At 34.0% G+C, this 24,867-nt stretch overlaps 1 long non-coding RNA gene across 1 annotated transcript; it reads right to left on the bottom strand.

Annotated features, from left to right (window-relative positions):
* Positions 1-11,951: 11,951 nt before the first annotated feature.
* On the bottom strand, positions 11,952-22,088 carry LOC126920762 (uncharacterized). Its single transcript, XR_007712081.1, has 2 exons — positions 21,134-22,088; positions 11,952-13,142 (listed from the first exon to the last, which is right to left on the bottom strand). It is a non-coding gene; the product is annotated as an uncharacterized LOC126920762 (long non-coding RNA).
* Positions 22,089-24,867: the final 2,779 nt, after the last annotated feature.

Below are 24,867 nucleotides of genomic sequence, written 5' to 3'. Positions count from 1 at the left end.
GATAACTCAGCTCGTTGCGTTCGTGGAATAAATTGTTTCTCCCTCTAGCAAAAACCAGAGAGAGAGAGAGAGAGAGAGAGGAGGAGAGAATGAGAGAGAAAAAGAAAGAAGAAAAAATAGAGAACAAAAAACAAGAAAATAATAAAAAATCGTATACTGTCTGGTGTCCTGTTAAATTGATCGAGGACATTAAAAATTACACCGGAGACAGATCGCGCCGGTGAAAACGTCCCGACCCGATGTTCACCGTTTCTGTTTGCGTGACGAGAGAACAAAAAAGCCGTGTTCCACCTTATGGTGTAATCCAAAAGTAACATAACGATCTGTCTTTCCCACGAAAACCTGACGACCTGACTGCAGCTTGGTGAACGCATATCTACGTACACACCTGTACAGGGTGTCCTAAGGTTTAACAAGGAAATTTTATTAATGTACCTCGTGGCTACATAATAAAACAGAAAGTGTTACATAAACATAAGTTATTTGAAGCTTCATTAAAATTTTATAATAAAAGCATGAAATGAACTGTTATAAGACAAGAATAGGCTTACCATACGTGTAATACTATGCGAATTGCAATTTTTTTTTAATCATTAAATCAAAGATTATATAAAGAGTATACGAATGATTGGATGATTCGAATGTAAGTCAAAAATTTCAGTTTCTTTTTTTGACGTACGCTCCTTAAAAAAATTAGAGGATAGTTTTGTTTCTGAAACATCCTTTATACACGTACATACACAGTTCACAGACGCACACGTAGGGATTAGTAAAACGTAGAGTAAGGATAGAGAAAGGCTGTTCGTGCAAATCCAAGAAGCTACCGGAACAAACACGGACCCCTTTTTCCGCGTTCCCTTTTTCCTTACCCGAAGCATCGACCATGCTCTACTACGCCGAGTAGAACCAGCCAGTGGATCCTCGACAGTATTTCAGTGAAGTATCTAAGAAGTGAAATGAAATGTAGAGGGCTGGAGGCGTGACTCGAACTCGTATGAGTCGCGCCAGATGTTACAATATTTACTGCGGAAAGAGTTTTCTCCTATACATCCATACTTCCGTACCCATCCCTCGATAAACCTCTATGTTTCCACCTGGATGCTTATGACGTGTGTACACACGTATCTGACAAGTACACGCACGTACATACGTTTACACGAGCGATAATATTAATGCTCCCTAATGACAGGCCGGCAAGCAGACGGAGGGAAGTCGAGAAACCGATTCTTTTCACGATCAAAGGTTGAACGGGGATAAAGTGGCTTCGTGGCGGCGTGGAAACCGAGCAGCGTCCCCCTTCGCGTCCAAGGACTTCAATTACCCTGCAGAAGGTGTAGTAGACTGACGTTAATTACCTCCTCGATCATGAACGCTAAATAGACTGCGTCACTCGACAGCGTTGATGTATGGACGGAAGCTTTTCTCGCGTCACGACAATTGTTTCGGTGAACAGGTACGACTTTGTAGTTGTACAATTGCAGTAATGGTAATAAAATTGAAAAAAGGTGATTTCTTACAAAAAAATACAAAGTGATCGCATACGAGTCTTCGTTCTCAAGAAAAATGAGAAATAAATAAGGAAGCTCAGACGCTATGCTGATCAATGCCGTGAATGCGAACACATAGAGAGATAATAATTATGGCTATTATTTTCAAAACTGTTTCTTGCAATTTAGAATTAATTATGCTATCTTCTTAAGACAAATAACTTTACGAAAATCAGGTTTCCGTCTCGAAGCTAGTAAGTTTGTAAAAAATTGACCAGTTACTTCATACTATTATTATAATTATAATCAAGATTCCATTGTAATATCGTAATTTTAATGGAAAATTATTGAAAGAACCTATCATGTCCTGTATCGTACAAAATACAAAATCGTAAAAATATTTGCAAGAAAGAAAGCTTCATCAATGTACAATATAAACTAAAACAGAACAATACGCTGATCAGAAACTGTTAGTATCCACAGTAAATTATTAATTATCTACCATCCATATTTCCACGCAATTTAATATCCTTTATCCCTGCAAACTACAAAATACGTCCTAAACCATTTATGAAGCCGATGAATCAGCGACAGAACCTGCTTAGATTGCCAGGGGCCGAGATAACATTTCTAATGAAAGTCGTGGTAGGATTCCACGCGATTCCACGCGAGCAAGAGAATCATAGGAAATGTTGTATTATCTTTCGAGCGATCCCCGTTGATCGAATCGTTCCGACGCGGGAAAGTAGGTTAATTGACTAATATAGATCGTAGAAGGGATGTGCTCTCTGGAGATGTCTCGATCCTTCTCAGGGTTCTCCCTCTTCCATTTCGCACATCGTCTCCGGATAACGCGATGTCGCATTAATGTGTAATTGGTGGCGAGCTAGCAAGGTGACACGATACCAGGGCTCACGCCAAGAGGGAGGCCAGCTGTGTGATGTAGTGGCGGCAGGCCTGCCGCTAGCATAGACATTTTACTCGTGGAAGACGCATGGTCCTTGCTAATATGACGTTTGAAATATGGCGCAACGCGCGTTCGAAGGTGCGAGAAGAGGTGCTAGGTGAAGAAAAGAGGCAGAATTGAACACGGAGGAGAGCTGTTGAGGCCAAAGCCGGCAAAACGGACGTAGAAAGAAAGGGAACCGACAAAAAGTTAGGCTTTCCGTTCTGCCAATGCTTTTTGCTGTACGAATAGAAGGATATCGTTACAAAAAATATAATCTCTTTTTGGGCTTTTCTCTTATCGTTCTTTATACTTTTCTCTACACTGTTTTCTCATGTTCTTATTATATTTAATTTCATTGAAAGAGAAGATTTTGCTAAGTTTGTTAGATTGTGCTTCGTAAATATTATTCCATTCATTAAGGATCGAGTTCTGTGTATGTATGTGTGTGTGTGTGTGTGTGTGTGTGTGTGTGTGTGTGTGTGTGTGTGTGTGTGTGTGTATACAGAACAACGTTATAGATACATCAATTTCTTGAAATTTTATAAAATTGCAAAATCTATGTGGGAAAAATACCAGTGAAAAATATTTTGTTTACGCGAAAATTTCGATATTTACGGATGTCATTATGGATCAATAGTAAACATTCAAGAATTTAATATTTTAAGATTTTAAAATTGTATGAAAAAAATACATAGTATTGCTTCTGTCTGCAAATATGTAATATGTTATTTGTTAACTGCTGAATATAATTTCATGATATTTTCTGAGCTTCTTACGTATAATGTTTAATGTAGCTGAAGTTTGCTAAGAACTAATGTATTTCGAAGATAAGGAGAAAGGAACTTTGCAAGTAGTCGTATCTAAGCGATGTTTCACCTTATCCAAACTGAAATCTACAAATGCTTGAGCGATAAATGTATTTGTTTCTGATTTTGTTCCACAGATAAACGTTACTTAACTATTTTTAAATTCGCCGTTCGATTATCACTTATCATTCCGTAAATAATACAAAACATGTTGATAGTGATAGTAATAATTGAAAAATTATAATCAAATACTAGAACGCATAAATCTAAAAAGCTTTTCAATTTGTCAATGATGAACCCACTAAAATAGTTTTGCAAGTCTTCACATATTTAATTCTCCCCATTAATATGACTATGGTGTATCCAAAAAATACAGCAAATACAATTGAATATTTTAATTAAGAAGATACACGAATACTGAAGATTGAACAACGAAAGCATTTCAGTGAGCCAATTCTACGTGTTCCTCTTTAATTCTCCTTAATTATGTTTAACATTCAGCTAGAACTAGTATTTCCTCGAACTTAGAATTTTATTATTCAACAGAAATTCCTAACATAATTCATAAAAAATAATTGTTCGATCCCATCAAACGCCGAACGAAACAATATCAAATGTCAAACTGTTCAAATTCCTAAACAAACTCTAGTCAAAAGTGAAAAATCGCATATTCCAAAGCACATATATCCAATAGAACGTTGAGCACGTATAGCAACGGTTCTTAGAAAAACTTCGCGAAATGCAGAAAAAATGTTTATTGCCAATTACAAATCCCGTAAACACGCGCAAGTCGGGGAAGCAATTTCTTCGAGAGGGTAGTTCTCCGCCGTCAGAGTGGAAAGAATCTTTCCGTATGATTCGGGTAAGAGGCAGTAAAACAATAGCATCGAGATACTGTCGGCTGGAATGTACCAAAAAACTCGATGAAAGAATACGAAGTAATCGACGCAAGACCGGCTGATGGAACTGTTTGATTCACGCTTGGGGTGCGCATTCTTGTGATTCTTGAACGAAGGACGGCAAACTCTATTCCTCGGCGTTTTTCTCTATCCGAGAACCGAGGCCCATCCGGATTACGGAACACGAATCTGATGGGGTGGTTTGAGGAAAATCGAAGTCAAAGCTGTGAAGAGAGAGAGGGAGAGAGAGAGAGAGAGAGAGAGAGAGAGAGAATCCGTTATAGTGGAACGAACGTACACTCCACACGCCGTCGATTTATTCGAAAATCCGTGGAAAGTGGCACGTTTCACCCGTTGTGAGGCGCATCTATCCCAAACCCTTCCTCGCGTCCCAGCATGCCTGTCTTCCGTGTTCTCGCACCTTCTTTTCCCTCCGCCCTCGTGTTCCTTCACAAGTAGAGTTCGGTATCTGGCTTTCTTGGGCGCCTAACGCGTTCCTAACCCTCCTCCACTCCTGAGACTCAAACCTTAGACCGGTTTAGGTATTCCCGTAGTAAGCTTGCCGTAGCCTCGGAGCCAGTTTAGCGTCCTCTCTCGCGCCCCTATCTGATTTCAATGTGGTTCGGTTACGTGCTTCAAATCAAAAACACGAACGTTATTTCTCTACGTGGTCTCCACTTTTCTCGTTCCTCCCTCCCCTTCTTACACTGCACAACCCGGCTCCTGAACCGTATACCGGCTTCTCTTCTCGCGATCGTTCCTTGTCACCCCAACAACCAGCGAGTTTTCGCCTCTCTGTATCCCAGTGTCGTCGACGTTTCTCCCCGCTTTTCGCGCACCTATATCCCTGGACTCGTTCTCACCCACACAGGCAACACCTTATAAACTTTTATTTTCGAGCACGGCTCGACGAAGGGAAACGCGAGGTAGAGGAAAGTAAGAGACAGACAAAGAGGAAGAGGAAAAGATGGAGGAGGAAAAGGAAGAGTTGAAAGTGGGGGTTAGATGGAAAGAAGGAGGACGAAACGATTCGAGCGGGAAGGAGCGTATGTTCTGTCAAGCTGTCGCTAAGAGGGAGTTCGCCTGCCAACTTATGGGACACGTACAATGCGAGCCAAGAATATTGCAGCTCCTGTCGCCCTTTTTACCCCTTTCCGCCCACTTTTCCTTCATCCAGCCGCGTCTCGTATCCGCGGCTCGTATCTTTTCCTCTCTCTCTCTCTCCCTCTCTCTCTCTCTCTGTCTCTCTGTCGTCCTTTCTCGTGGTGCAAAGTGTCGCGTTCGAAAGGACTGCTCCCTCGTCGGATATTGAAATGTATTTAACAAAAAAGAAGCGCATAAGTACTTGACACGGACAACCGTTTTGTAGGCGGTCCTCGCCTAGCCAGCCCCGGTTAACTTGCCGTGTGCCGAACTGTCTGCCACCGGTGCTTATAATGTTGAGAAACGTATGACGGCTGGCGGTACAGATTGAAAGAAGATGAAAATGTAAGCGACTGCCGTCTTTCGATTTCAACACGATTCTCCAACGTGTACCGGCCGCCCCGTACGTGAATTTCAAATCAGCCGCGAGTCCTATGCGTTTGTAGAATATGGGATATTGTCTGTTCATGGGATAAATAGGAACAAAGATCCTGTGAAGATTTTAACGATGTCTTTTAACACATGCAATGTGGATTAAATGTCTACTGCACAAACAAATAAACAAATATCTATTTTAATACTACTTTTACGTAGGCAAGACAATCAATAAAGACAAATTTGTTTATTATAAATAAAATATAAAAACACAAGTGTTCTTTCAAAATCAAAAAGTTGTAGTAAATGATACACGATAGTGAAAACAACACTTTTGATCATTTAAATAATCATTTTTCAAACCTACTTCCCAGTGAAAACTGTATATTTATACGAGAAATATCGCTTCTCTCGCTTGCAATAAATAAATCATTTTTAAACCCTCGCGTTTATTGTTGGTCACTATGAATATTGTGGTATGAAACAGAAAATTCTATTCATCATTTCGCTCATAGTTCTTCCAGACTGTTTGCAGCTTTCGAAGTATTCAAGAAATGGAAATCATCGTACGTTTCCGGTAAACGGCATCTCAATATCCACGATAAATGCGAAATAATATGTCGCATCCGAACGTGTAGATCATAGATTATCGGAGAAATAGAGATGCGATCGGAAGAAGTAAAAAATACGAGCGGAACCATACTGTATCTTTACGCGTATGTATATATATAGTATCTCATGACGACTGAAATTAATAACCCAATAGTGATTTTATATAAAAAATCGAATGGAAAAGCCTGCAATAAAATATCGTCATGAAAACTTATGGGCGTATGGAAATCGATTTGAAACAGTCGAGAAATACGTAAGCACCGCGTAAAATCTTTTTTGAAAATCTTTGGGGGCTATGATCATTGCTTGGCATAAAAATTGTTAGTGAAATATGGGAAAATATAAAATGTTATGTGAAATAATAGAATATTGTTTGAATCGTATTATTTTATAGGATCCTATTGAGTTTATATATGTGATCAGTGAGAAATATGTTTAGAGATATAGGTATAATTTGCTTAAGAATACGGTTTCATTTAACGCAATAGTAATTTACTTATGATTCTACAAAATAATTTTACACTAACGTATATAATATATATAAAAAAGTTTTCCTCATTTTTATTCATTAAAAAAATAGCAGCGTATATATCTTCAAAGCAGTAGAAGCGTTACCCATTTTAATTATGAAAATAGCTTGCGTATGATTATTATTTAGTATTAGCGTAATTCATTACACTACGTTTACAATACCAAGATCATATGCTATATTTTGCTATAATCTTCAAAAATAGTAATCAACAATAAATTCCCGAAAAGTTAATTTAATTATGCCACAATATCATATGCTTATCGAGTTACTTCGTCAAAAGTAGAAAAATACTTCTATTGTGTACTTTAAATCCATTTTCCACAGATGGTTGGTCTTTTGTCGATCGGATGATCCGTTGCCAAACACCCTATAAATCTTTGAATCTCTGTATCATATCAGTGAAACGGAGGGTATCTTGTAGAATGCAGATGTTCCGTGCAAAGAATCGGTGGCTAGGTTTCCATCGTTAACTTCGGTCCCCACGAGTTGAGCCGCGTGTTGTCATCGCCGACGTGCGGATATAAAAAGCGGCTCGACGACAGCACTCCGTGACAAACGATCGCATTGTGAACGCCCGACTTCTTTCCTCCACCGCATAAATCCTTGTACGAGGCGGAGATTCATCTCGACTTCAACGCCTTAATAACAGACTTGAATATCAGATTATATACGTAATTGTTGCTAATTGTCTATTATCTTGTTTTAATAATATAATACAATTTATATTTAATTTCAATTTATAGTCTACTAATTCCATAAAAGGCTACTAAATACTGTTTCTAATTATTTGTTTGCTATACGATGAAATATTTCTGTACTGATTCAATAAAAGGAAAATATTATTTATCGTCGTTAATTCGTAATTAATGTGCACATTTCAGTAATGTTTTTACAGTAGAATTCTGTTTATATGAACCTGTCATGATACAAGTTGGTAGTTCATATATATAGGTCGTTTATATAATAGAAGTCCACCTATGTCTGTCCATTACCTACGATTTTTCGTTCAGTTAATTGGAGTTCGTGTTCATATAAGGGGATTCCAAGAAACATTTGCTCTTAAACGCATAATAATGTTGCAGATTTGTATCAATTGCAAAGCGTGAGAGCGAGTGTCACATCACGCTTGATCCTACTGTTTATTGTTAGACGTTCATACAAGTAGAGCGACGTTCAGATAATAAGAGCTCAAGTAGCCAAGCATTACTAAAATTTCATTCACATAATTGGAGCTCATAGAAATGAAGTTCCATTGTATATCTTTATTACATCACGAAATTGCGGATTTATGTTGAAATTCATACTTTTGAGAATTCACAATTAAGAAAATAGAACCTAGATAGAAAATGATTTTACTTACCAAGTATCATAGAAAGCACTATACTTTGGATATTTTATATATTTTTTTCAGCCTAATTATCATAAATTGACAGAAGGATCCGTATACTCACGTTAATGTACATATATAAGTACCCTAGCAAAGGGTTAAGGAAGAGCCAAGCGGTCCAGAATGGCCACTGGCCGGTGGTTCGCCTTGACCGCCGCTTTTCGTAATCCAATGGCTTACATTTGTTTCAGGCGTAACACGGCCGGCGAATCTGTACACGATTTAGTTCCCTCCGGAAAACAAATTCCATCACAGACCGCCGGTGCAGCAAGTCGAATGAATAAACGACTATAGAAATCGCAGCTCCCTGCCAGGCGAAGAGAGAATATCTCCAGCAAAGTTTTTTGTTGCTCCTTTTAATCCAAAGATTTAAATCTCACTAGCCGAAAAAGCGCCGGGACGTTGCATTTTGAACCAAGGTCCATTGTAAGCTTCTCGTTGGATCTCGGAGATTCACCAGACTGAATGATGTACAGCAGTGCGTGATTTAAATACATGGTACGTAACGAGAATTATGCGAGTCTCGAGAGGAAATCTCACCCGTTCTTATTGTCCGCATACGTAGTAGCTACCTCAGAGGTGAGAAACCTTTCGTGTACGCTGCTGGCCGAGAAAATGAAAATGAAGTAACGTGTATGTACTTTGATGTATTTTTGGAGGAAATTAAATTCTATTAGATATATATTGTTGTAACATACGGTAACGCAACAAGTAGGAAATTATTAATAATACGGCCATTTAGCGTTAGAGGAATTTGTTAATTCATCAAAATTCAATTTTTCACTCTTGTATCCTTGGACGATATCTTTTTTCAAGTTTCGAAACGAAAAGTATAACATACGCATAAAGTAGTGTAATTTACAAATATATAAATTATTTTAAATATACGAACTTTTATACAAATACAAAATATATATCGAATAACACAAACGAAATATTTATACGCTGCTAGTACTTTAGTAATATCTACTAAAATGCAATATTTATTAAAATGTAATTTTTATTTGAATAATATAAAACAGGTGTAGAAAACAGCAGGGATAAAAAAAAATTTGTGGATAAAGGCAATTGTTTATGTATTGCTTGCTACTGAAAAAGAGATTAAAATATTGTAATTCTGAAATTTACCAGACAAATGTTTGGTATTTAATTTAATTTAATAACGATAAATACGTAAATTTCTATAAAAGAAAGAAGAACCCAAGAAGAGTTCAAGTAACAGAATATTTTGTCTTTAATTTCGTAGTAGCTCTAGAATTAATAGTTATATCATTCATACAAGCGAACGTGTCTCTAATATTCACGGAAATATGAAATGTTAAAATGCGTATATATAATTTTAATAGCTTTTACTTTTATTTGCAAATGAAAATTTAAATACATATGGTTAGAATAGTTTAATTTAAACTAGAACGCTTTAATTCTAAAATACATGAATTTATCTTAATATGTACTCTTTCATAAGACTCTTACTACAATAGTTTAACCCCTTATGTGATCAGACCGTGCGCCAGCCACGGTTAATCATGACGCACGCACGTTGAACCGTGCTCGCTTATATCGTCGACGTATTCTCGTTCCATACAGAATGAGGATGACAAAATAACTGAAAGGAGAAAAAAATTTCCACGTTAAAATTTACATGATATTCTTTATGCTTGGATATAGCTATAAATGTACAAATATGTAAATCATAGTATAATAACTCTGAATTTAATTTTATTAATTTCTTCAAATAAAAAATGATTATTTACTCCGCATCGTTGCATGTTTCAGTCTAAAACAAACCAGATAATTTATTTCAAGAAAAAAATAGACACAGGAATATTTGACATTTCTAGAAACATTAATTACATTGTGCACGCAAGGGACTAATTTTGAAGCGTTTTATAAATAGTAGCAATAAGTTGGTTTCTCTGCTTGCTTATTAATTATAAATTATTATATATATATATATCCTACAGTATTAAGTAATGAAATTTAATAATTTGATCGCATTTATCAAAAAAACAGTATATTCCCATTCCAATCTTGTTACGATATTTATGACATTCTTATACAAAATAATGTGAAGAATTGATTAAAAAGAATTCATTTTCTTAAAGTTACTTCCTACTGATACTATTTCATCTTCCGGTTCTTTATTGTCATTCAATGAAATAAAATTTCAGTATATAATGTATACGAGATATCATATGGTTTGCGTGCATGGAATCGCTGATTTACTTTTCCGAATTGCTCAATAATTAGAGAAACGCAGTTAGAAATATGTAGTTGCCGTAAGCAAGCAATTACCAATGCCAGGGAAGAAAGTACATTTCGATCAGGCTATATTACACCGTGGGTATTGGTGTCTCTCAATAGAGAAGTGCGCTAGGGGATTCTGCAGAGTAAACTCGATTGTATCTTGTTTGTACGCGTACCACACTCAAGATCGAAAGCCCGATGAGATTATCGTGCCTATTATCTGGTTGCAATCATTCTTAAAATAGGGTGAATCGTAGACAACTTGCGATTCGAAGCACGTATGCATCGCGAAAACAAGGACATGAACAAAAGAAATTTTAAAGAATGAATACCAACTGAAAAAAAATATTTATTTGCATACGTATACAGAGGTATTGAAAATATTAAAAAATTAGTTTTTCCAGTAAAGAAAAGATAGTTAGGAAGTAGTTAATCAACATAGTAATTGTAAACAACGTGTATTTGAAATAAGATGTAAGTTTGTATCGGGCAATAATTTAAGTGCACGCTGATAGTGATAATTTAAGTATAGTATTAAATATAGCCAATTAACTCTTGCACAAAATATCTGGTTTAATATATATGATCTATATGATTCATTTGACAAATTCTGAAAACATTTAATTGGTTCAAATAATTTATATTTTATATTTCATTATTTTTAATGTTATATTAAAACAATACATTTCAAAAAAGAAAATTACATTTATAAGTTAATTTGCAACATTTTGATGTATTTAGTTCAACTCGAGCATATTTCAGGACGTATTATGATTATCTACGGTTGATTATCTCATGATAAATGACGAGAATGTAACAATATAGAATTTTTTAATATGCATTCATTGAAAAAGATGGATACTAATGAGAGATATTCCGTAATAATTTTCTGCATACGGATACGTTAATGGTAAATGGCAGCTTTCCAGTGTAGCAAAAATGATTGAAATAGTGAAAATATCGGTAAATATATAGATTTGTTCGAATATACATTAAAAATTACTAAAACTTGTAAATATTTTTCCAAACATAACTATGAAATTATAATAAGTCCAATTATATGAATTGTACAATTTATATCACACTGTGATAGAGCATCTTCCAAAACACTACACATTACTATATTTGTTAATTATTAGTTTTATAAAAATAAGCCGAATCTTTTTTTGTGCAAACAAATAAATTTTGATTTTTTGTATGAAATTTGCACCTATCGTTTTCAAATAAGGTTGATAAGATACAAACATCTGATAATTTGAATATAATTTTACAAAAGGCTAAACAGAGGAAGGGGAGGTAGGTATCGAATCCAAGTTTTTCTCATTAAAGGTTTTTTGGGTTCTCCATGCGTGTATCCAGGTCGAACGTGTATTCGATGTACTTTGATGGATTGAATGAAAATTGATTATAAAAAGATAAAAAATATGCTGTTGTCGTTTGTTATTAAATATATCTCTGTATCATTTAATTTTTTTCGCAAAAACCAAATAACCGATTAATATTTTATCCAACTGTTTAATTTCGTTGTTTTTCTTGTATTTCTTCATTTTTGTACATTTTCCTAATTCCTTTTACCATGAGTGTAGCTTTATAATAAAAACAAAAAATACAAACATTTCGATACAACAGGGGAATAACATAGAAGTTCCTTTGTTGTAGTATTAATCAAATTATTTTAATTGTTGGGCATATTTTTTATTTCGCTCTTAATCGTTATTAATTTGAAAACGAAATTGGTAGCGAATTTAATTCACAACAAATTCTATTTTTCAACGATTTATAAAATTTATACACAGTATAAAAGAGATACTACTACAGAACTATGGAAAATATTAAGTATACATATGAACAAATGAAACAGTAAGTTACACATACATGAATATATCCAACTACGCAAAAATTGCTGGAGTTATATGACAAATCAATCGATATTGGAATTTCTGAAATAATTTGTAATTCTACAAATATGTTGAATTTTACATATTGCCAAACATTCCATATTGACGTATCATATCAAATTAGTCCAGTATACTATGCAGTCAGACATATCACAAAGTTACTCTCTCTTTATAAATGAAATAAGAGTTAAAATTGAATGATGTTAAACCATTATGTTTATTATATTGTATATATATAATATATATTATAAATATACAATATATAATATGAATACTAATACGAAATATGAATATATAAAATGAGTTATTATTATGAGTTATTACTCTATACTAAAAAAAAAACAGAATTATAAACTCGAACTAATATTCCAAGTATATGGAGCGCAACTACTGTATTCCTGCTGACATCTTTGCCAGAATTCCGTCGAATCGGTAAGAGCAGTATCTGCAACCCTCGGTTGTTTATTGTAACGTCATCTCTTTGCAAACAGGTTTCATGTATTTCTTATCAAAGACCAAAATTCTGCCGATATTGCAGGGACCTTGTTCGCCTTCTCTGTAACACCGACGAATATATCCATAAAATGGCCACGAAATCTCGTTCTGAGAACATTTCATGGAATGCCGTAGGTATTCTGCTTGGTCGGGAAAGTAGATGGAGTCCCGATTCAGATTATTCTTGATCATACCGTTCGCAGGATAGGCACGAACGCACGAAATCCAGAAACTTAGAACTACGATCGCTAGCAGCAAACGCATCCTTAATTAATAATTAACAAGCTATACCGTTGTGCACTTCTCTGGATCCTGAAAAAATAAGAAGTGACTAAGATATTTTTCTGATTATTTTCTGTTAAAGATATACATTGTTCGCCATAAATATCGAGATATTTAGCCCTACGAATTTATTCAACAAATTTTACTTTATTTTATATTCTGCATTATAAAACATAAATGATGCGGATGTAACAAAAGATGCATAATAAGACAAATAAAAGATAAATGCAATAAAAAACACTCAGCCTCTGTCAAATATGAATGGACGTTCTAACGCCTGTGACAGTGTATATACTCGTATTATGGAAATTAATCATTTTTCGATTGATATTGTTGAAACAAAGTAATAGATGAACAGAAGATTTAGTTTATGTTTTTAAGTGTTATAATTTCGTTCTGTCAAGAGCTACTAACTAGAATTCCCGCTTCAAAGGAACGTATTTATTTTTAACGTAAAGGCCACCATCCTCTTTTAGGCAATCAAGGTACTTTTCATTTATAGCGCTCTGAATAATTTGTTGTTTAACCTTCTCCTTTTGACATTAAGTTTCTAACCAATTAATTCAATACTTCACTTCTTATAAATAAGTCGAGAATGTCATATTATAATTTCGGGTGACGTAATTTCTTTCGGTTGGTTCGAGATTAATATTCTCTCGACAACAAATTTTATAACACATCTGACATCATACTCGTTTCTGCTTAAATCAGTTTTTGGTTTTACATTACAAGATTTTGTATTCGTGTGACAATAATTTCCAATGCCGGTTCAGAAATTTGTATTAAATACTAATGCTTTTATTTAATAGTTAAATAACACAATATATTAAATGTAAAATATAAAATAACTAATCACAATTTTTATTAAATACTAAAATAAATCGTTAATTTAAATGTAAAATCAGGTATTAATTTATCGACGAAAGAGCAGCGTGAAACTTGAAATTTTGCATATATTAACATATTACAGTTGCATTTAGCAAAATTATAGGAGCTGTAATTGCTTGCAAAGTTATACATGTTTATGCATCGAATGTAATGTAACTCATTTTCAGGCAACAGCTATTTTTACAATTCACAAGACCAACTTCATTTCATCAACATCGAAGTATATACTAACGAAACTATTAAACATATCTAAATGTGATGGAAGATATCATTTCTCGGTCAATTTCGGTTACACGTAAAAATTTCACAGATATAAATTTGAATAGATCATCAAAGAAATATTTCACAACTGCATTTAGGAAAATTATAAAAGACTAATCGCAAAAATTTTAGTGTATCGAAATAGCCACTCTCAAAACAATTCATTTTCAAATAATAGCTGTTTTTATAATTCATAGATGCAGCCTGATATCGCCAGTTTTAATGACTACTATTGAAACCTAAAATACAGTTAAAAATTTAATCTTCTGGAAATTACGATTGCCCGTAGCAATTTGTAAAACGTAAGTATGAAGTCGTTTAAGAAATAATTAAAAACTGATTTGTGCAATACGTTATGAAGCTACTTTAATTATGCATCGTTGTGTATCGCGGTCGTGTTTTCGGCTTCACAAATAGTAGTGTACGCGGTATTGTTGTTACAATTTGTGATCATGGTTTTCATTTGAGTCGAAATTAAATTTTCAATCGACTTCCAGTTTCGGCTGATAAATTTTATTATTCAATTTTAAAGTAAGCGTTTTATCAGGCTTCGCAATGTCACCGAATAAACGTTATGTATTTATATTGTTTCTCCCGTTGATGTTACGTGGAATAAATTTTATGGAATATTCATATCTTTGAATAATACGAAAATAAAATTGATGCTAATCATTAAATTGCGAGGATTAATTTCCATGAACAATGCTTTTACGCATTTCACAATTTATGAATCGTCAAACACGTATTTTCCTTCAAGACTACGCTTTTCAGAACTTATTTACAATAAATTTATTATTCTATCTGAAAAATACTTGTAATGATTTTATTCTAGAAATAAAGGCGAAATAATAAAAATTATACCTTCATGTTTCATGCATTTTATATTTTATTTCTGCACACTTTGACCTACTTTATAAATGCATAAATATCTACAATCTACTTATCATAGAATTGCATTGATAGATTACAGTTGCAACTTTTTTTCTATTTATCTAATATGCTTCAGCAGAAATACGGTAGTCGAAGTGATACAAAATGATTCGCCTTTATGAAAGCTTAGAATAAAAGAAAAACTCCTGAATTAAAGAACCATTCGGTTGAAATGACTTTTGGACAAATAATTATTTTATGTTCATTCAGGAAATTAATTTATAACATATTATATATAAAGATTTTGTGTTTTCACTTGAATGCTGTTTTTTGAAACTGTGTCATGCAGATTAATTTTTAGATATTAATTAAATAAATGTATAATATTAACCTCTTGAGGCGTGTAAGACGAAATATTTCGTCATGTCTGGTAAACAAGTGTATCGGATATAACGATATAGTTCGTCACGACATAATATCGTATGGTACTAATTACCATTTCGTATGTAGCTATTTCAACATGGGTAGGGGACTATTCTCCAGCTGAGAGATTATTTAGAACAATTGTAGAACATCTAATCTTATAGATTGACATTTAATAATGTTTTTAAAAATAGTACCATGCAGTTATGATAATGTACCTTTTACCGAAAATATAAACAATAGATGCAACTACTTCTGACAATTTAAATGATATTTTTTATTTATACACATTGGATAATTGCTTGCTGGAAGCTATATATTTTTTCAATATGCATTAAAATTCTGCAGATATTTCGTTCTACAATATAATAGCACTATGATAAAAATGAGTATAAATAGTAAGTATATATTTCATACTAGTTATGAGACGAACTTGTAATTCCAATCAAGTGACTAATAATCTACAATATCGTAATAATTACATTTATAATAAATACATTTATGAACAATCTTTATAAATTAAACCCAAAGTCTTAACAATGAAAACAATAAAGATATCATCTGGTAAAAATGATCAGAAGTTCGCATCAGAATAGCGACGTGCCAATAAATACGGGATTCTATACGCTTTGACGATTCTTACACAAATTCATTTCTCAAATTAGTTCTCGTTTTCCCATCATTGAAACACAAATTCTTGTTAGGACGTCGACCGGGAATTTTCATACGGAAACTGGGACAACTTTGTTCGTTCGAATAGCTTCAAGCGATACTAATGAACGTTTTACTAAAAACAAGCGGAGATCGCGTATGCCATAATGATGGCAACGGGCAACATTGTAATTCCTAAGGGTATTTATAATTTCACAGTTCGCTCGCCGTACCTTTCTCGATTTGCGACGCGTAAATCTAGACTTTGTGCCGTTTTGATGCAGTTCTCCCGGAGTTACAACATTATGATCGCTCTTCAACTTCCAGCGAACGCTCATTATTAAGTGAACGTATTATAATTCAAAGGTGTTTCCAATTCTGTAAAGTTCTATTGTATCATTATACGCAATACATTATACGACATTGTTATAAAACTTAAAAATCAAATAGAAAGAAGAATATTCTATCACATTTTCTTAAATGTTTAATTACGTATAATACGTATTATACGTATTACGTATAATTTAGTATAGCTTATCTATCGAGTGTTGATAACGATGAAATAGTGTTGGAAAATATTGCAAACGTATAAAATATTCACCAACCATCAACATATGAAAAGAATTTCTCGTCTATTGAGATAAACGTATAGGTATTTCCATTTTTCATCACAGTAAATTTATTAATGAGATTTTTGGTAACTTGGGACAGACAGACTCCACACGAAGGTTCAAAGTGTCTAACATCATTGTCGAAGAATATCTTTAATCTAAATTTTATGAGGTCTCCGCAAGTTTACGTTATTTATTTTTATAGAATTATATTTATCTGTTTTATTAATTACATTTACTTATTTGGTAGAAAATCTATGTGTAATACAACGTCTAATATGTAAGTTGTAATTTACTAATATCGTTAGTTAGTAAATTATTACATAATAGAATATTAATGACAATAATAGTGATTTAACAAATTACAAATTGTAGATTTATAATTGTACGTGAAATAGGATAGTCAGATGATTTATAATTTATAAAACCTACTTCTAAAATTTCGTATATTTTATTACTAAACTTCCTATTGTTACGCAAGAGTATATATTTATATAATTTGTAATTTTCGTTGGCTTGTAAAATTCCACTGATAATTGGTTTAATTGTATCTAATCCTGATAACAAATTTTAAAAGATACAAAATATCCATACATCAAACATACATACAAGCGTCTAAACGCCTAAAGCGTATGAGATTTCAATATAAATTACTCCATAACAGAGTGTTTTACTACAGAGTGTAAACGTATCTTAATTTTCGCGACACGAATAGCCATAGAATAGCGGAAGATTTAATCTCCGTTACTATAGCAGAGTTTACTTCGAGCGTGGAGCTTCTATACTTTTACAGTTCGTCATAAAAATTTATGCTGCACGGTCGAGGGTGCAGTTTCCTGTTAAACTCAGATTTCGCAGCGGTCTTTTTTTTTAAACCCCGGTCACTGACGAAAGCACGAGAACAAAGCATATCATTTTTATCGTGAATACGAGGCAGAAGAGAATACGAAGCTTCGAATCGACGAATCAACCGCGAATCTCGAACACCATTGCGCCGCGCACGGCATTGTTCTGGATGGAAAATTAAATCCAAACTTCCCACCGGACAAATAATCCCTTAGCACCAAGAAAATTTCACGAATCGCGACGATAACAGAAGCAAACGCGCTCTTTCTATCAGCACGGTACTTTCCCAAAACTCCGTGTAATCTCGCTTCCCCTTTTCATTCTCTTCATCGCAACTTTATCGCGATCAAGAAGTTTCTATGTTTGTACGAAAGATCAAGGAGCATTTACACATCGGTTATATAAAATGTAAATAACTGATACGATGCCTTATGTAGACTATAATCTAGTATTAAATGTTGAAAATAATGGAGAAGTTTAAATAAAATATAAAAAACAATTTTTTTTTAGTGAAAGACGATATAATGCGATAGGTTCATCTTCTTCAACACCATCAACACGCTTGATCGAACGAAAATAGACAAGGATGTTGTTCGTCAGACAAATATCTATATTCAGATACTTATATCATGAGTACATCAATGCACCATATCGGACATTACGTATATTCTACGAGAAACTGGGTAGGTAGGTACCATAAGTTACTATAATAGAATAGCATACTATTAAGGACAGCTCAACTACCTCAGTTATATTTTCAATGGAAAAGTTACATCGTGCTACTGGCGAGAATAATGATAAATTCTGACAAAGTGAAAACAAATTATAAAGTTACAAACATTAAACATTGAACTAAGTTTAGATCGAATATGTGGAATACGTTAGGGATTGAGCTTGGTGTTGCTAGAGCTAGGTAGGCAGATTCAGTAGGTTAGGTCTAGGATTAGACGTGGGTTAGTTAGAAGAGCTTGGGTTAAACTTAACTAGATAAGTTAGGTTCAGATGAAATGGTTTAAGTAGATTGAACGTGTTAAACGTTTGGACAGATGGAATATTTTGGACGAGTTGAATGATTGATAAGTGATTGTACCGAAAAATTCTGAATTTTGATAAAACTAGTTGAGCTACTAATTTCATACGTTCTCACAGTAATCTGTCTTCTTTATATTTATAACTTATTTTCTACAAAGTTGTAGCATAGTCGTTTTATACATGGCAAGAATATGTGTTTTTACCATAAATATAGATTTCAAGTTGAACAAAACTTTTAACAGGGACAGAGTACGATATCTCTAGGAAAAATCTGAAATTCGTCGTATGAAACACAGAGTGGAAGCAGCGTGTAAATGGCTCGCCCAGGTGTAGGAGTGGCAATAATTTTAGGAGTAAGTTTTCAACTTTCCTGGACGATACAATGACAGACGCTTCCAAGAAGATAGAGTACTCCTGGGCTTTTACATTATCATTGTGCTGGTACGCTCGCTAACTCGCAATTTATTGCGTGTAGATAGCAATTAATTGTAACTCTTGCACGAAGACGGGAATTCGCTCGAGGACGATTCTTCTGGTCCTTTTTCGGGGGATTCCTCGCCCTGAAAATCGTTGCGAAGGGTATTCGTTACAAACGTGTAACGGCTTTCGAAACAATTCATTCTACTTGTCACGTTGACTCGCGAATATTCGCTGTTGGAATCTATGCCTATCGTAATTTTTAAATACAACTTCACAGCGTGGTTATGCGAAACAATAAAATATTTATAATGTGCGTTTGCATTTCGTTAATAATGGTACCTGAGTTTTATTACGAGGGAGAATTTACAACTGCTATGTATATATAAGAAAAGGAACTATTCGTCCTTGTATTTTCATTTTTCTTAAACTTGGTAACTGAGGTAGATGTACTAATTCGTCGTACAAACTGTCAATCCCTTGCATTATATTCGCCTTGTTTGGAAATCCTTTAAATTAGATGTTCAAAGCGCTGACCACACGCGTTAAGAGAACAAACGAACAAGTTCTATCCTTATGGGAAACTTGCCAAACTTCAAGGTCCATTTTCGCCTAAACTATAAGACCAAGTTCAACCACATTTTAAAACATTCCGTATATAGTGCGGAACATTCAAATTTCAATTAACTTTCTTAACTCCGAATTGTTTATTAAAATCCGATTTTAACCCCATTTCTCATTTTCAACTGAAAACGAGATAGTGATTATGTCGTGAAATAATGAAAAACACGCACATTCATTATCTTCTCTCACGTGTCACTTGGCGAATTTCATTGTATCGCAATGCACGATTGCATAAATTTCCAATGTATCAGGATGTCCATAAATTACGCGGGAATCGAGAAATTAAAACTAACTTTGTGCAGGGTTGACAGTATGATAGCAACGGCTAACAATCAACCATCGTTGCTCACGGTAGAATAGAAAGTAACCCGATCTAAATTCACATAAGCCACGAATAATGCATCATGCTTGTTAGCGTATCAGTCCGTATTTTCCATCGAGTGTAACGCGAGTCGGCATTGCATCGATCACGACGAGTTTCAAAGCATCACGAACCACTCTTTCGCGTCATATAAATGCGTTGCCATTCATGCATTGCAATTAATGTTATCGATTAACTTAATACACTGCAACCAGCTTCTTTAGTAATAAAATTACTTTTCGCAGAAGTTGTTGAATTATGTAAATGGTAATTTTATTTGCAGATAAGTAGATATTCTAGAAATTCTTGTAAATAAGAAGGTATAACGTAAAGCAAAATTAATTGATGCATTTGATCAAATTATTGATAAATTATACGTTAATACATGTAAAAAATGTAACATCGCGATTTTTTTAAATCGTACGTTTAGTTTTATATATAGTATGCATTGATTGCACAACTTTTTATCTTGTATAAAAAGATATTAAAGGTTTTCATCATGTTTAAATTATTTCTAAAACACCACTAATCTTTAATTAGCATATGTCCCTACAAAAATTGATCAGCCACTTTGAAAATCCTAGAGAATATCTAAAAATCAAAAGAATACACATAGCACCGAAAATAACCACAACCAAATCGACCGATGTCACATAGAAGGAACACTAATTTTGTAACCATTCTGTATTCCTACGAAACTAACAAAATCCGAGGAACTTCAAGAAAGAATTCACATAAAACTAGCAACAATCACAAGCTTCTTACACACATATCGAAAGGGAAATCGTTAATTTTCTACGTATCGAACTGATTCTCACGCGCGTTTTAATAGAATTTCTAACCATTGCCAAAATTCGACAGCCGGATAAAGTAATCAAAGGTCAAATTTTATCTAAAGCTGCGTTTGTCGACGAAGGGGCTGCTACGGTAAAGCATCCTCTATTGGAACACGGGACGTTTTACATAATTTAGATGAAACTTACACCCAGCACGGTCTCTTGCCGTGGCAACAAGATTAACGATTACTTTGCACTCACGTTTGCTCGTTTATTTTCCCCCCTGTTGGCGCACCAGTGCTGGGCCGATCTTTTGTTCTCTGGCTGGCTACTTGTTCGTCGACTTTACAGCTGCGCGAGTACCCTGTCTCGCTCCAAAACTTACGCTGTAGACTAAAGTAATTCGCTGTCACTAATAGAAATTTGATACCCGAAAGCGTACAACGTGTCCCAGCTCGCGCGTACGAATCGAGGTTCCAACGTAGACTGAGGAGGTCTCGTATCAAAAGTTAATCTACGCGAATGTACGTAAGGATCTGGCAGGCAAAGGAGGTGGAAAGCACATGAGGAAAAAGGTGGAGTGGCATCGTCTGGCCGTAGGCATGTCATCAGTTCCCAGAATGGTGGACGAGGGGTTGGGAATGACAAGGGGGAAGGGATTAATCTGAGGCAGCCGGTGATCACCTCAACTCGGAGAACTGGTTTGATCGTGAGAGGACTACAGTTTTCGAATAGCGTCCCAGCATCCTCTCCGGATCTCTCCGGGGAAATAAAAGAACGTATTTATGTCGGGACCAGGATAACGCCCACCGCTCGATAAATAGAATTTCTGACAACCACGGGAATTTATGCGATTAATCCCGGTGTTTAGGTTAGATAAACGAGGTGAGCACCGGTACCCAACTGATCGTTGTCCTCTGTCTATATCTTTATAGACAAGCGGGCTTTAGTTGGCTACGATTTAAAGGCGTTAGCAGCAGCGAGAAATCGATTAACAACTTTCGTTTCATTTAGCGTTTGGCGACGAAATTGAAGTTAAATGATGTACAAAGATGGAGGGGTGATAGGTGGGTTGCAGGAATTCGAAGGACGGAGTCGATCGAACGGTTGATTACATGTTTAAACGATCGTTTAGGAAGTATGTGGTAATTGAATAATACAGGAGGAGGAGACACGATAACTTTGTCTTCATTGGTTTTCTGATTTTGATGTTACTTTGTGAAGGGACGCATTCCAATATGAAATCAGTTGTTCAAAAGATGAGTTGATCAAATCTGTAAATTAAAAAGTGCAGAAATATGATGACATTGAAAGTGTGAATAATGATCTTTTCCCGTAGTCCTTGATTATGATAATTAAAGTAAAATATTTGAGGAAATTCCAGACGTTGTTTGTATCTTCATCCGGTTCTCTTTTATTTTTACAACTATGAATCATTCGATAACTAGTTTGATCCGTATGTTATTTATTCTGCGTGATGCATATTTACACGCTTATCAAAATGCAAAAATTTTACTATTATTAATTTCTAAAAGTCACCTTTAAAGTTTCCAGTAGAACAACATTTTGCTAATTATTCAATATAAATTCGATATATAATGTACGATTAGTACTACACCAATTTGCTATAGGATCGTATTATTTCCCTTTAATGACTTCTCGGGTGACGTATTAAATATGAGATACCGACGTCAAGAATAGTTGCATAGTAGTTGTGTTGGGAATTTCCAAGAATTACATCTCATTCTGCAAGTATATTTCCTATTTTTTCTGCAAAATTGCTATTGGTATCGCGGTCATAACCATAATAATACCGTAATATTGTAATTGATTCACTGAATTAAAACGCAACGTACAATTTAGGTGAATCACTAGGTAACGTGAACAATATATTAAAGCCTTGGATATAGATGAAAGAAATAAAAGTTTGCAATACAATTCTAAGTACAGTTTTAATCATATAATGTTTAATAGTTAAACGTACATTTAATACTTTTTATTACACTAAATATAGAATTGGAAAAATCGAAGATTGCAATATATTGTAATAAATTGATATTTTAAAAGATATTATTAATGATGGTAATTAAATACATGTTTAATGTACATTTTTAATTTAATAATTAATTGACTGTTTTTTTTATTAAACAACGAATGTTGTGGCGAATAAATGACAAACATTGTTAGGTTTTACGTCATGTTTCAGAAGAAATTTAAATTTATATCTGTTGTAATGTTAATCTTTGAATAAAGAAGAAAATCTTCCTATGTATTATGTAAATTTTACGAGTAAGATGAGAATTGTAGTTCGTTGTCCTGCAATGTTCAAATGGTACGTAATATTATACTGTGACATAAATCGAGAAACTATGTACTCGATTGTCGCAAAAATTCACAGAAGAAACACACACCTTGCAAAGATGATTCATAGATTTATTCAAACAAGTTTAATGTATTCGTTCGCTTGAATTATGTAATAGTATTTCCGCGGTCACAAACGTAAATAGTACTTACATAGATTACAAGCGGAATTTTCTTACTTCCATCAATACTTCTTATTGACTTAAAAAAAGAAAAACACATGTATAACTTCTCCAGTTATAGATATTTATGTTAATTTAATTAGTTTCGATTCGATGTGCCTAAAGTACAGTATTTTATGAATTCGTAAAAAATTTAAATCTGCCGAAATGTATGCATAGAATACACATATCCAAAAATATATTGACATAACTACTACATTATCTTCTTTATATATTTTACCAAGAAAATTTAGAAGTTGAAAGAAACATTATTAGTTAAGCTAATTGTAAACATTGCATCTCTAACGGAAAAGGAATGAAAAAGGAAAGCTATGCTTTAGTAGCAAGGATTGATTCTCTGTTTAACAATTACGACACAATCAAATAATTTGCTAATAATTTGCATTCTACGAATAATTTTAAATTCACATAAATAAATTCACCGAATCATATTTATCATACTTACGGATGTATGGATTGCAATAAGGAAAAATATTTGCACGAGAAAATACTGGCCGAGAGAAAAGAATGATTCAGCTCTTTAAATATGCCTCGGTCTCACTGTACTTTTTTTTACAGACGATTCAATGCATTGAGTTTCTGAATAACATACAAGGTAAAAGAGCGGACCACAAAGAAAAATCTGGAATTCATCAATTGGCTGTCCGTAGCAAATGGAAAATTACTCTGTCGTTTATAGGTTTTCGTGGTCAAGTGGCTACAAAAGTTAAATAGAAACTGGTTACGTTGAAGACCAGGTTGAATTGCAGTTCAGAAAATTAAACGGATCTGAAATAATGCCTTTTTTATCGTGTTTGACATGCATCAAATCATTTCATTTTAACCGGCCTGTTCTGTGCCACCTGTAGTTAAGGGGAAAAGCAATCGGATTATTCCGAAATAACAGTACCTATATGTAGCTTTCGACCATTTAAATATTCTCAAAGCTTGAAACATTCTGTAATTCTGTCATTAATTAGAAATTAATACTACAGATATGAAAAACAATTTCCTTTGCTTTGATACATATTGGACCAAAAAATATTTTCTTTAAATTTCTATGAACACGTAGTGTTGTAAATTTTTTGGTTTATTATATTAAATCTAAAATAAAAATCGGCAAAGCTGACAAAGATAGGAGTTGATGAAAAAGATGCAGATAATTAAATCCAAGAAAAGATTATATTATAGAAATCAGTACATTCCATGATACTTATGTGTTCATATATTCTATGGTGTTAATGGTCGTTATATATGTTAATATTTTGTTACAAGTCAATATTTGATGTGCCCTTTTAAGAAAATGTGATGAAACATTATTACTTATTCTTGCATGCGTTGAATTTAAAAAAATAAGTTTCCAAACAGGCACTAAAAGGAAAATCTCGTTGAAATATACGTACATACATATTTACTTAAGCAAGCATATTTGCTAAAGTCTTTCTGCACATACGATATTCCACGAGTGAAAGA

The sequence above is a fragment of the Bombus affinis genome, chromosome 9 (genome assembly GCF_024516045.1).
Source record: "Bombus affinis isolate iyBomAffi1 chromosome 9, iyBomAffi1.2, whole genome shotgun sequence".
NCBI lineage: Eukaryota > Metazoa > Arthropoda > Insecta > Hymenoptera > Apidae > Bombus > Bombus affinis.
Note: the sequence above shows the minus strand (reverse complement) of the source record. Positions and strands in the feature narration are given on the sequence as shown.